The following is a 13899-nucleotide window of genomic DNA, read 5'->3' as shown; positions in this document are numbered from 1 at the left end:
AAGAAAGATGATGAAAAGAAATATAATACCTACAGTCTTCCTGCAGTTATTCTATGTAAAGCTCTCATGCCACAGGTAGAGTACAATGACTTGTCTGGAGACCAAGATTTCGTAGTCACAGAATGATTAATTCTGTGTTTCAGAACACTGGTCAGTCTTACATTCATCTCTTCTCGCTTCCTAACTCAAACGTAGCTCACCATCAAATTTCAAATACAAATTGACATCTCTAAATACAAACTGTTTTTTTTTTTTCTTTTCTTTTCTTTTTAGTCCTCACCTGAGGGCATGCTTAAAGAAAGGCAGAGAAGGAGAGGAAGAGGGAGAGGGAGAGGGAGAGGGAGAGGGAGAGGGAGAGGGAGAGGGAGAGGGAGAGGGAGAGGGAGAGGGAGAGGGAGAGGGAGAGGGAGAGGGAGAGGGAGAGGGAGAGGGAGAGGGAGAGGAAGAGAGAGAGGGAGAGGGAGAGGGAGAGGGAGAGTGAAACATCGATTGGTTACCTCCTGTATGTACCTCAACTGACCTGGGATCAAACCTACAACCTAGGTATGTGCTCTGACCAGGAATTGAACTGGCAGACTTTCAGTGCACAGGACAATGCTCAACCAACTGAGCCACTCTAGCTGGGCAATACAAACTGTTTTTAAGAAAGAATTTTGTATAGTTTTTAGAAAATATGATTTCCATAATAATAAAAACACTAAATTACAATAAGAGGAAAAGTGATTTTAATACTGGTAGTGAATTCAGTGAGATTTTCCTTCTTCTCCTAATGCATAATAACCATCAAGGAATTGAATGGGAACACCAATGGGGAGTATGCAAGCACATTATATGGGCCTGAGGAAACTACTGGTAATGATGGGGTCTTAAATTAAGGACTAATAAGGACATTATCATTAATAACAATATTAATTCACAAGGCTATTTTGAAGATTAAAGAGTATGTACTCTTTCCTTCTTATGGTATCAATTAGATTTATAACATTTCCTCTGACAACTCTCAACTTATATTCAGGAAATATTCCAAGATATGAAGGAAAAACTATAAGACTATTTTGCTCTTTTCACATCTGTAAGTTTTCCTATTTCAGGAGTCTTTCTGGCAGTATTACAAAGACCAGAATTTGCCCTTTGTACTTAAGTCTCTACTTTCTTTGTCATTTTCACTTCAGTAATGAACTCCGCAGTTGAGAAACCTGGACTTGAGTCCTAGCTCCACCGCAGTCTTGAAATGAGAGTGAGGCCTGGAGTAAATTTCAGCTTTCACTAATAATATGTTGCAGGCTGTGTTCTCCTTGGTAGTCCTTTTCTCTGATTTCTGAGAACTTGATACAGGCTAAAGTAAGTTCCAAAACTCGGGATGAAAGTGTTCCTCAGTCCCCCTCTTCTTACAGCTCACATCTATCTTCCTCATATACCAGCTACACCCAGCACCAATCTGGTTGGCTTTCATCTTGGCTTTCTTATGTTTATTTATTTTATAACTAGAGGCCTGGTGCACAAATTCATGCACAGGTGGGGTCCCTCAATCTGGCTGGCAATCAAGGCCTGGGGGCGGCGGGGGGGGTGGGGGGGGACGCCTGCCGGCCAGAAGGAGGGACCCCAAGAGGTTGGCTGTGGGAGCGCACTGACCACCAGGGGGGCAGCTTCTGAGTTGAGTGTCTGTCCCCTGGTGGTCAGTGCGCATCATAGCGACTGGTCGACGGGTCATTCTGGTCATTTGGTCGTAACTGTCACTTAGGCTTTTATATATATAGATTTTGAATATGATAGTCTGATATTAGACTACTCACCAAGTTTCTAATACCATCTTTCGTGGTAATAATAACAAAAATAATAATAGCAACAAACATTTATTGAGTTTTTTACAATGCAGTAGGCATTGTGTTAACTGCTTTACAAACATCATTTCATTTTATTCCAATTAAACCTCTAGGAAGAAGACATGGTTAGTATCCCCAGTACATAGATGAGAAAATTAAGTCTTAGAGAGAATAAGTAAATTTATTTTTGGAATAAACTTCTAATTAGGAATAGTAAAGCTAGTGCTCTTGTTTGGCTTTTACAGTCTGCTTGTTTGAAGCAGGATCTAAATGAGGCCCACCCTTTCCAATTGGTTAACATGTCTCTTGGCTCTTCAGTCTCTTAATTTGTAAGTTCTTGTTTCTTTCTTTTTTCTCTTGCAATTTATTTGTTAAGGAAACCATATCATTTGTCTTTTACAACTCCCAATAATCTGAATTCTGCTAATTATGTCTCCACAGTGTTGTGGATGGCAGATCTACTTTATATTCCTTTAATTATATACACCAGTTCTTAGCACCAAAAATTTCTAAGATTGGTGAAATTTCACCTGTTTTCCTGAAAAATAAATTGACCCATGCAAAAATGCCAAGATTCAAAAAGGCCATTGAGAGCTCGCCCAACAAAGAATGAACACCAATCTTCCTCTCTTCCTTCTCAGTACTATTTGACTTCTAAACACATCTAATGATAATTTCAAGGACCTGACACCTTCCCTTCCATCTCTTTATTTCTATTAATAAAGTAAAGCAATATTTTTTTAATTTATAAATTTTTTTTAATTTTAAAACCAGATAGTTGTCTCACTGTTTTGAACCAATTTGCACTCCAGCAGAAGTGGGTGAGAGATACTGTCCTACTTCTCCATGTTCTCACAAATGGTAGCAAGAGACTTTTTTTTTAACTTTTGACAATCTGGTAGATATGAAATAAAGTTTCATTGTGATTTCAATTTGCATTTCACTGAATACTAAACAGGTTGAGCATCTTTTCATGTGTTTATGGGTTATAGTTTCCCTTTTCTCTGAAATTTATATTCATGTTCTTTGCCCATTTTTAAATTTAGGTTTTGTTTTGTTTTGTTTTTGCATAATGGTTCATAGAAAGTCTTTATATGTTCAGGATAATAAATCTTTGTCAGTTACATTTGTTGCAAATATCTTTTCTCTGTTTATGGTTTATCTCTTTATGGTGTCTTTTGATGAACAAAAGTTCTTCTTTTTAATGCAGTTGAATTTATCAACTTTTTTCTTTATGTTTGGGCTTTTTATTAATTTTGAGAAAGAAGTTATTCACAGCCAGAGCTGATATATTCTTTTATTGTTTCTTCTCATATGTTTTATAGTTTTGACTTTCTTAACTATCAAATTTATCTTTCATTCAATAGGCATGTATTGTTGTGCATGGTTTGAAGCAGAGATCCAATTTTATTTTTGTCCATATGGATAATGGTTTGCTACATAGTTCAATTTTCTTTCTTATGGTCTACAATGCAGTTTTTGTTATATATCCAGTTCCCTTACAACCATGGGTCTGTTTCTGGCCTATCCTGGCCATGGGTCTACTTATCAATTTCTGCACCAGTGCCACACTTTCTAATTGCTTTAGCTTTATAATAAAGTTTGATATCTGTTAGAGAACAGCTCCCATGCCCCCACACATCCTTTTATCCCCACGTTTTCAGGAGTGTCTTGGCTAATTTTGACCTTTTACTATTCTGTATAAATTTGAATTTCATAGTTTTCAAATTTCACAGAAATACTTACTGAGACCTTTATTAGCACTTACTGAATCTATATAAATTTAGTTCAATCAAAAAATCAAGTTTAATTCAACCTGGGAATAATTGAAATCTTTATATTAAACTGGAGGCTCAGTGCACAGATTTGTGCACTGGTGGGATCCCTCGGCATGGCCTGCAGCTCTGGCTTATCCTGGTCTGCTGTGCCTGCCACGGGCTCTCACCCAGTCAGTCCCAATCAGGAGAGGCTCACCTTCCACGGCAGCACTCACCAGCCATGAGCCCGGCTTCTGGCTGAGCAGCGTCCCCCCTGTGGGAGCACACTGACCACCAGGAGGCAGCTCCTGCATTGAGCATCTGCCCCCTGGTGGTCAGTGCACGTCATTTGGTCACTTAGGCTTTTATATATAGAAATCTTTCCATACAAGAACATTACTGTGTACAATTTAGAAAACACTAAGTAATACCTTGTTTACCATCTAGTGATACATATGTACTAATTAAAAGTATAAAGAAAGAAATTGAAAGTACAAAGCAGCGCTTGCCAACCTTTCGGACCTCATGGACCACCAATGGTCCGCGGACCACTAGCGTGCAACCGCTGGTATAAAGAAGAGCCAGGGAATGATTCAATCAACAGCCAATGTTACCTGTTAGGGAGAAGAAGGGATGTGGATGTCTCCACAGGGAAAGCACTAAAAGATCTCTAAGATAATAGTTTGTTTTGTACCTGGATGATGGGTATATGGATGTTTATCCTATTACAACTCTTTAAACCAGACATATACATTTTATAGGCCTTTTTGTATACATGGCATGTTTCACAAGACAAAATTTAAGACATGCAATAAAGGAGGTGTTTGCCAAACCAATTGATTTAGGACAAAAGTATTAACATTTTTATGTTTTTTCTTCACATTATATAAGCCTACAGGTAATGAATTGTGAGTCCAACACTTTTGAGAATAGCTATGCCCCTCTGTGTACTATGGGGAAAAGCCTTACTGTTTTTTATTTTTTTAATTATATTTGACATTTAAATTTAACTACCACCATTTTATAATATACTATATAGCTTTATGAATTTGAGTCACTTCTCTCGTTATGCATGCAATCTAGTATAGTTCAAATTGAGTTGGGTATTCATTCATTCACTTGCAAATGTATTAATAATTCATTGTGCTGGAAAATATAAGAAGATAAATATGAACATTCCTGCATATAAAAAGGATATATGAAGTAAAATTAAATAAGACAAGTACTCAAATAACTATAGTGTCTGATTGAAGAAGTAGAAGTAATAATAATAATAAGCACAAAATTTCAAGTTTTCAAAGGAGAGTGAATTGGCATCTCTCTGATTGATAGGACTGGAGAACAGTCACAAGTCATTAATTCTTCACTTAAAAACATGCAAAAAATATGCATATGTTTCAGCCCTTTGACTCATATTCCAATTTCTGTCTTGTTAAAAGAAGCCAACCAACATCTGGATTCATAATCACTGGGCCCATTCTCTTTTAGCTCCAAATTGTTTTGGTTGGGGTTTTCAAATGAGAAATAATTTCATCTTCATCCCAACCCTACCATATAGAAAATTCCAGATCCTTAAGAATAGCAAATATAGCACATTTTAAGAAGGCAAATAGACTATTTTTTGCAAAGGTTTTACCTGTCCAAAAGCCTATGGCAAATCCTGCATAATTTATACGCACCTCTGAGAACCAGCCTGAAAAGAAGCCAGTGCTAATTGACAGAATTGACCATGTCAGCTGGCTGCTTTGGTTTCATAGAAACCTGCTCACATATTCAGTAAGTTCACTGGGGGAAATAAATTTAAAAAATGATTATCTGATATTGTGTTGCCTCTTCCCTGCTGTCCACTGCCTCCCAACCCCCTCACTTGGACTCTAAACAATTGTTTGACTAAATATTGTCTGTTTTCAATTAGTTTCACCAGTTCTCTGTTTACATAACCTGTTAATATCTTATAGTCAGTAGAAAGTGTGCTCAATTGCCAGAGGAACATAAAATATTTCTGAGATATAGACATGATGGTAGAAAGAGCATGCATGCAATACAAGGGTGCCTATAAAGCTAATGTCATTTTTCTCATTCATATCCCAGAGTCAAAGCCTTCCATGGGACACACTCATGACATTTCCAAAAATGGCAACGCTGGTGATATGAAGAGTCCTTCTCTTCTGAAAGTGCTGCTGATTTTTAAGCCTGGATGCAGATTGAAGACAGTATTCTAGGCCCAGTAGAGCTGCATTTACACTTACGAATGCAAGAGTTTGTAATAATTAAATTCAGGACCAGTAGAAACTGCTGTCATGAGAAACTTGTCTCCCAAATGTGTACAAAGGGAGAGTCCAATTGCCCATTGAAAGGATTAGTAGATTCATATACTATCCTAAATCCTGGGCACTGTTTCAACCTTCCCCAAATTATGTGAATCTGTAATAAGGAATGGCCCAAGATGTTTGGCAGAGTAGGGAAAGCCAGAGCAGATGAAAATTTAGCCTGCCTTTTTGAAACAATTTTTTTCTTTAGGATATTTTTAAGATCACAATTTATGGGATCACATCACTGCACTGGTACACCAAGTACAGCTTTAAGAAATTATTTTCTCAGGATTTTAATACAGACTGTAGAGTAGACACAGGGAGCTATGCCTCTACAATGCCCTTGTGATGGTTGATTTTGTGTGTCAACTTAACTGAGTCACAGAGTTTCCATACATTTGGCTAAACATTATTCTGGGTGTCTGAGAGGCCATTTCTGGATGAGAAATAGATTCCCCTCCCTAACGTTGGTGGGTCTCATCCAATCTGTTGAAGGCCTGAATAGAACAATAGAATTCTCTCATCTTGCCTGCCTTCAAGCTGGGACAGTGGTCTTCTCCTATCTTTGGACCCAGACTCATAATGGAACTTACTATTTCACTCTCCTGGTTCTCAGCCCCTCAGACATACACTGAAACTATATTGTCAGCTCTTCTGGGTCTCTGGCTTGATGACTACCATTTTTAAGGCTTCTCAGCCTCTGTAATTACATTTCCTTATAATCTCTCTATCTCTCTCTCCTATCAGTTCTATTTTTCTGGAGAGCCCAGACTAATACAACCCAACCCATAGTCATACAATTTCTTAATGCTTCATCTTCAATAGCTTAGACTTCCACATGTCCCTTCAGCAACTAGGGATCATAACCATCATACTTTTAGGCAATCACTGATTTCTTTTAAATTAAGAAGAAATAATATTTTTGCTTTGAAAGCTGTTACTAAATAGCACATAATCATTCAATTACAAAGGAACTAAACCAAATTCATCCAACTGCCCTGCTTCATAGCATCATTGACACAAACAAAATATGTAACCTTCAAATTTATTAAATAAAATTCCTCAAATGTTCGTTTGATTCTTTTTCATTCTAATTTTCCTATTTAATTTTCACAAGCCTTGACCTTGCCTGGTTTGACACACTTCTACAAATCATGAAGCAACTGAAACAGTTGCCATGAAACGGGGACTAAGTCTTACCACTGAACTTACACCAAGGATAGTTTGAACAGCGTAAATCAACATCCTGATAGATAAGATTATTATGAAATTAAGAAAGGGGAACTTTAAATTCTATACAGAGAATTCTTGTTTAATTCAAAGTTGACTTGATAGAGAATGACTTTAAATATATAAAATAGTATTGCTAACACTTCCCTTTCTCCTCAAATGAAGATATATGTGCAAACAAAATACTTGTATGAATTTAAAATGTTTGACTATAGAAGCCTTCTACAAATAAAATCTTTCTACAGCATAGGGAATATCATCAATAATCTTCCCTCTATATATAAAAGGCTAATATGCACAGTGTCCCCTCGGGAGTTTTGGAGACCAGGAGTTCGATCGCTTGCTATGACGTGCACTAACCACCAAGGAGCAGCACAGAACAAAGAAAGGTCCTGGCTGGCAGCTGGCAGCCGGGGAAGGAAGGCCCCAGCTAGCAGCCAGAAGGCCCTGATAGGCCCTGATCACCAGCCAGGCTTAGGGACCCTACCCAAGCACCGGGCCTCTAGTACCATAACAACTATGTATGGTGTCAAAGGATACTAGACTTATCAGGGGGATCACTTTGTAAGATGTCTAACCACTACAATATACACCTGAAACTAATATAATATTGACTGTCAACTGTAATTTTAAAAATAAAATAAATTTCTAAAAAATAAGGAAATAAAAGCTTTCTACACTGGCCTACCTTAGAGAGTGGATAAGCTTCATTCATTCTCCATGTGGCCTTGCCCTTCTTGCCTCAAATGATTCCCAGTGAATTCCTGCTGCACCTGGGAGCTCTTTATTCATTATACTTAAATGTCATCTCTGGAATACATGAACAAAAACACAAGCGACAAACAAAATGTATAGATACATTGAACGTCATCAACATTAAAAATTCTTTTTTTAATATATTTTTAATGATTTCAGAGAGGCAGGGAGAGGGAGAGATAGAAACATTAAGGATGAGACAGAATCATTGATTGGCTGCCTCCTGCATGCCCGCCACTGGTGATCATGCTTGCAACCCAGGCATGTGCCCTGACCATAAATTGAACCATGATCTCTCAGTTCATAGGTTGAGCCACACCAGCTTGGCAACATTAAAAATTCTTACACTGCAAATGATACCATTAAAAGAATCAAATTTCATAATGGGAGAAAATATTTGCATATGTTACATATAAGGGGTTTATATGCAGAATATATAAAGAACTCTTAAAACTCAAGGTTAAAAAGATAAGTAACCTGATCAGACAAGAAGAAATAAAAGGCATCCAAATTGGAAAAGAAGAAGTAAAACTGTCATTATTCACAGATGACATGATACTGTACATAGAGAAGCCCAAAGACTCCATCAAAAAAACTACTAGTCTTAATAAATGAATTCGGGAATGTAACAGGATACAAAATTAACACCCAGAAATCTATGGATTTTTTATACACCAACAATGAACTCACAGAAAGAGAAACTAAAAAAAAAAAATACCATTTACCATTGCACCCAAAAAATTAAGATACCTAGGAATAAACTTAACTAAAGAGGTAAAAGCCCTGTACTCAGAAAACTACAGGACGTTGAAAAAAGAGATAGAGGAAGACATAAATAAATGGAAGAACATACCATGCTCATGGATTGGTATAATCAACATCATTAAAATGTCCATACTACCCAAAGCAATTTATAGATTTAATGCAATCCCCATTAAAATACCAAGGGCATATTTCACAAACCTAGAAAGAACTCCCCAAAAATTCATCTGGAATAAAAAATGACTCCAAATCAGGGGTGGGCAAACTTTTTGACTCGAGGGCCACAATGGGTTCTTAAACTGGACCGGAGGGCCAGAACAAAAGCATGGATGGAGTGTTTGTGTGAACTAATATAAATTCAAAGTAAAGGAGCGGAGGGGAGAGCAAGAGAACCCTCTGCTCTTTCGGCTCCGCGGGCCAGATAGAACAGCCAAACGGGCCGGATCCGGCCCAAGGGGCCATAGTTTGCGCATGGCTGCCCCAAATAGCCACAGCAATCCTGAGAAAGAAGAACAAAGTCAGAGGGATCACATTGCCAGATATAAAGCTATATTACCAAGCCATGGTTCTCAAAACTGCCTGGTACTGGCACAAGAATAGACATATAGACCAATGGAACAGAACAGAGAATCCAGAAATCGACCCAAGCCATTATGCTCAATTAATATTTGACAAAGGAGGCAAGAGCATACAATGGAATCAAGACAGTCTCTTCAATAAATGGTCCTGGGAAATTTGGTCAGATACATGCAAAAAAAATGAAACTGGGTCACCAACTTACACCATACACAAAAAAAACAAACTCAAAATGATTAAAGGACTTAGATGTAAGACAGGAAACCATAAAAATCTTAGAAGACTCCATAGGCAGCAAAATATCAGACATATGTCGTAGCAATATCTTTACTGACACAGCTCCTAGGGCAACGGAAACCAAGGAGAAAGTAAACAAATGGGCCTGCATCAAAATAAAAAGTTTCTGCACAGCAAAAGAAACCATCAACAAGACAACAAGAAAGCCCACTGCATGGGAGAACATATTTGTCAATGCTCTCTCCAATAAGGGTTTAATCTCCAACATTTACAGGGAACTCATACAACTTAGCAAAGGGAAGGTAAATAATACAATCAAAAAATGGGTAAAGGACCTAAATAGACATTTTTCAAAAGAAGACGTACAAAAGGCCAAGAGACATATGAAAACATGCTCAAAGTCACTAATCATCTGAGAGATGCAAATCAAAACCACAATGAGGTACCATCTCACACCTGTGAGAATGGCTATCATCAACAAATCAACGAACGACAAGTACTGGTGAGGATGTGGAGAAAAAGGAACCCTCGTGCACTGCTGATGGGAATGGAGACTGGTGCAGCCACTGTGGAAAACAGTTTGGAGTTTCTTCAAAAAGTTAAAAATGGAACTCCCATTTGAGCCAGTAATCCCACTTCTAGGAATATATCCCAAGTAACCAGAAACACCAATCAGAAAGGATATATGCACCCCTATGTTCATAGCAGCACAATTTACAATAGCTAAGATTTGGAAACAGCCTAAGTGCCCATCAGCAGATGAATGGATTAAAAAACTGTGGTACATATACACAATGGAATACTACACTGCTACCAAAGAGAAGGAACTTTTACCATTTGCAACAGCATGGATGGAACTGGAGAGCATTATGCTAAGCGAAATAAGCCAGTTGGAGAAATATAAATATCACATGATCTCACTCATATGTGGGATATAATGATCAACATAAATTGATGAACAAAAATAGATCCAGAAACAATGTAGCACAGAACAGACAGTCCAACCTCAGAGAGAAGGCAGGGGAAGCGGGAGGTTAGAGATCAACCAAAGGACTTGAATGCATGCATATTAGCATAACCAATGGGCACAGACACTGGGTCGGTGGGGGCTTGCCCTCAGGTGGAAGTGGCGGCGGGGGCGGGGGGGAATGTCAATAGGGAAAAAATGGAGACATGTAATACTTTAAACAGTAAAAAAAAAAAAAAAAAAAAAAAAAAAAGATAAGTAACCCAATTTTAAAATGGGGAAAGACACAAAATAAAAACATCTCAAATGAAGATATACAAATGGCAAATAAGTACATGAAAAAATGGTCAACATCTATAAGCACTAGAGAAATGCTCATCAAAACCACATTAAAATGGCACTTCATGACTACTATAATGACTACAACATAAACGACAGACAATAACAAGCATTGGTGAGGATATGAAGAAACTGGAATGCTCACACATGGTTGGTGAGAATGTAAGTGGTGCAGCCACTTTGGAAAAGAGCAATTGGCAGTTCCTCAACCTGTTAAACATAAAGTTGCTATATGACCCAGCAATTCCACTCTTAGATGTGTACCCAAGAGAAATAAAAATATATGCCCACACAAAAACTAGCACACCGATGTTCAAAACAAAATTATTCATAATAGCCACAAAGTACAAACAACTCAAATGTTCACCAGCTGATAAACAGATAAGTAAAATGTGGTTCATCCATTAAATAGAATATTACGGCAATAAAAAGAATGAAGTACTGACACATGCTACAACGTGGAGAAACCTTGAAGACATTATGCTAAGTGACAGAAGTCAGTCACAAAAGACTGCATATTATATTATTCCATTTACATAAAATGTTCAGAATAAACAAATTTAGAGGCAGAAAGTAAATTAGCAATTGGTCAGAACTGAGGAGTAACTGCTAATGGATATGGGGCTTCCTTTTGGAGTGATGAAATGTTCTAAAATTGATGTGGTGATGGTTGCCCAACTCTGGGAATATATTCAAAACCACTGAATTGTACACTTTAAGTGGGTGAATTGTATCGTATGTGAATTATATCTCAATAAACCTGAGTTGTTTTTTAAAGCCATCTTAGAAGCAAAAGCTCCATTACTCTGTGGGTACTCATTTAAATTGTGATTTGGAGAAACACTGCAGGAGAGGTATGGAGTGTTTTGATTCAGCATTTGTGGAAATTTGGAACAATACACTTCTAAAGTCTCTTGATAGCTCTAACCAACCTTCCTTCCTTACCACTCAGAAAATATAAGAATCACTTATACATTAGCAGATGTAGGAAGCTGTCCAGAAGTACCTGAAAGTCCCTTAATTTAAGATATAGCCAGGGCTAGGAAGGGAGATCTTTGCACTATGTGGCTGTGAATTTTCTGAGTGCCACCTAGAGTCCATCCATGGCTTTGGAGCTGTGAAAGCCACCCTAGAGTCCTGTGATTTTGACCGATGCGCTCTCTCAGCACTAGGCTTCCTCCCTTGTGTCTGACATTTGACTGTTGATACCCTCTTTCATCCTCAAACCAAATGGCTAAGTCTCTGAGAAAACACTATAAGAATGACTTTTCCCTTGATTTACTGCTCTCAGTGCCCACCCAAAAGTCAGGATTAAAATCTGTCCACCTTACTTGAAGCCACCCTAAGTTGTTAGGTGAGTATTTAAAAACACATATTAACCCCAGTGACCTTCAAATGTCAATGCACTTGCCCTGAGGATAAGAATCCCAGGTTTTTGCAGTTGTCCCAAAAACTCAATTTAGTTTTCAGTAGGCATTTCCCCACCTCTCTTGTACCTTACAAGGATTCCTACTGAGAGAATAAATTGGATTATCATTTTAATTTAGCATATTGAACACTTTTGCAAAGTGAGTAAAATTATCGCAAGACAAGGTCCTTTTAAAAGTGTTGAAATGGGTGTAGGAAAGTATTTAATGTTCCTGTCTAAGCAGCAACATTTGATTTTTAGGAAATATTTTTTGAAGTTCCCTGCCTGCTGAAATATTCCTACACAAGATAGATGATACATGTACAAGAGGCCTTTCTCTCCACTCCCCTCCCCCCAGATCTGGGTAATGGTTGAAGTGAACCATCCCAGAAAGACTTTGCCATCTGAAGTGTGGGTGTACCCATCACCCTGAGAGCCAGAGGAAGGCACTGAGAGGCAGAGAGAGATGTTGGATAAAGCAGGTTTCAGAAATGAGATGGAGCAGGCAAAGAAAACCAAGTACTGAAGGTCTTGCTGATGAATCCTGATAAGGCAGAGCAGTTGCTGGCAACAACAGGCTCAAATGAGAATTAATAAAACATAGAACATACATTGGCCATTTACATTGATTCCACATGAAGCTTCCTTGCCTACAAAAGATAATGATAGGTGCAAAGCACATGCTGAATTCTGCAGGTCTGTCAGTGGAGCACGTGTAAGGAGCCAGCTCCCCAGATCAAGCCACGCAGGCAACGCCATGCAGGGGCAGTGGGACTGGGGAGGGAGTGGATCTAGGGCCTCTGGAGCTGCTCTGAAATTAACATTTTCCAAAACCAGGAAATTAAACCTGCACTACAAATCCCATGGCTGTAGTGGAGAGCGAGGCAGGTTCCAGTAATGGAGTGTAAGCCACTTAGTCCTAAAATAGGCTTAAGATAGTCCATGTAGCTTGATTTGGCATTTTATGGACCATCTTCTGCAAAATCTTTAATCGAGGCCAGGTTGCCTATTAGATGCAAAGGCCAGGTTGCCTACTTGAAACCCAAAAAGGGGAGAATCCGAGCTGGTACTCGGGAGTTGGGGCCAGTGAGAGTCCACCCAAGGGGTTTATGTTCCAAGCAGCCCAGCCTGCATCAGGGAGCCTGCCTCCTTTCCTTTGTGACCCCTCTCAGTTCCCATCCAGGAAGTGCAGATGCCTGAAAGATTTCTGACAGCTCAGAAGCCCTTCGGCAAATTTCCTGAAGTTCTCTTATCCATGTCCCAACACTATTCTGAAGAAACATTGATATTCACAAAAGAACAAATACATTCCAGATGCATTTGTAATGTGGGGCTAATGGCAGAGTAGATGCTATTGAGTCAAGCTGGGTTCATCCCTTTTTCTCCAACTTTATGCCCCTGTGGCACTATCCAAGGTGCCCAGTCTGTCAAGCAGCTGCCATAGACAGGCTGGGGCCAGGCCAAGAGGGAAAAAAAATTTTAAGTCCTCAGCTCTCTCTGCAGCTGCCTGGAAAAGAGCATCTACACAGGTATTCTCATGGGAGCCCTGTTAACTCAGTCCTGTTCGGTCAGAGCCAGGGGGTTCCACTTTCCTGCCCAGCTGCCATCTCCCTGGTGCAATGCCTGCTGGAGTCACGTTGCTGTGGTCTCAGACACCCTTCTCAGAGTCTTGCAAGGTTCTGCACAGCTGGGAGCAGAGCTGCAGCCTCCTTACCACAGCTGAAGAGAACAA

Source organism: Plecotus auritus, assembly GCF_963455305.1.
Source record: "Plecotus auritus genome assembly, chromosome: 3".
NCBI lineage: Eukaryota > Metazoa > Chordata > Mammalia > Chiroptera > Vespertilionidae > Plecotus > Plecotus auritus.
The sequence above is the reverse complement of the archived record's forward strand: the minus strand, read 5'-3'. Positions refer to the sequence as shown.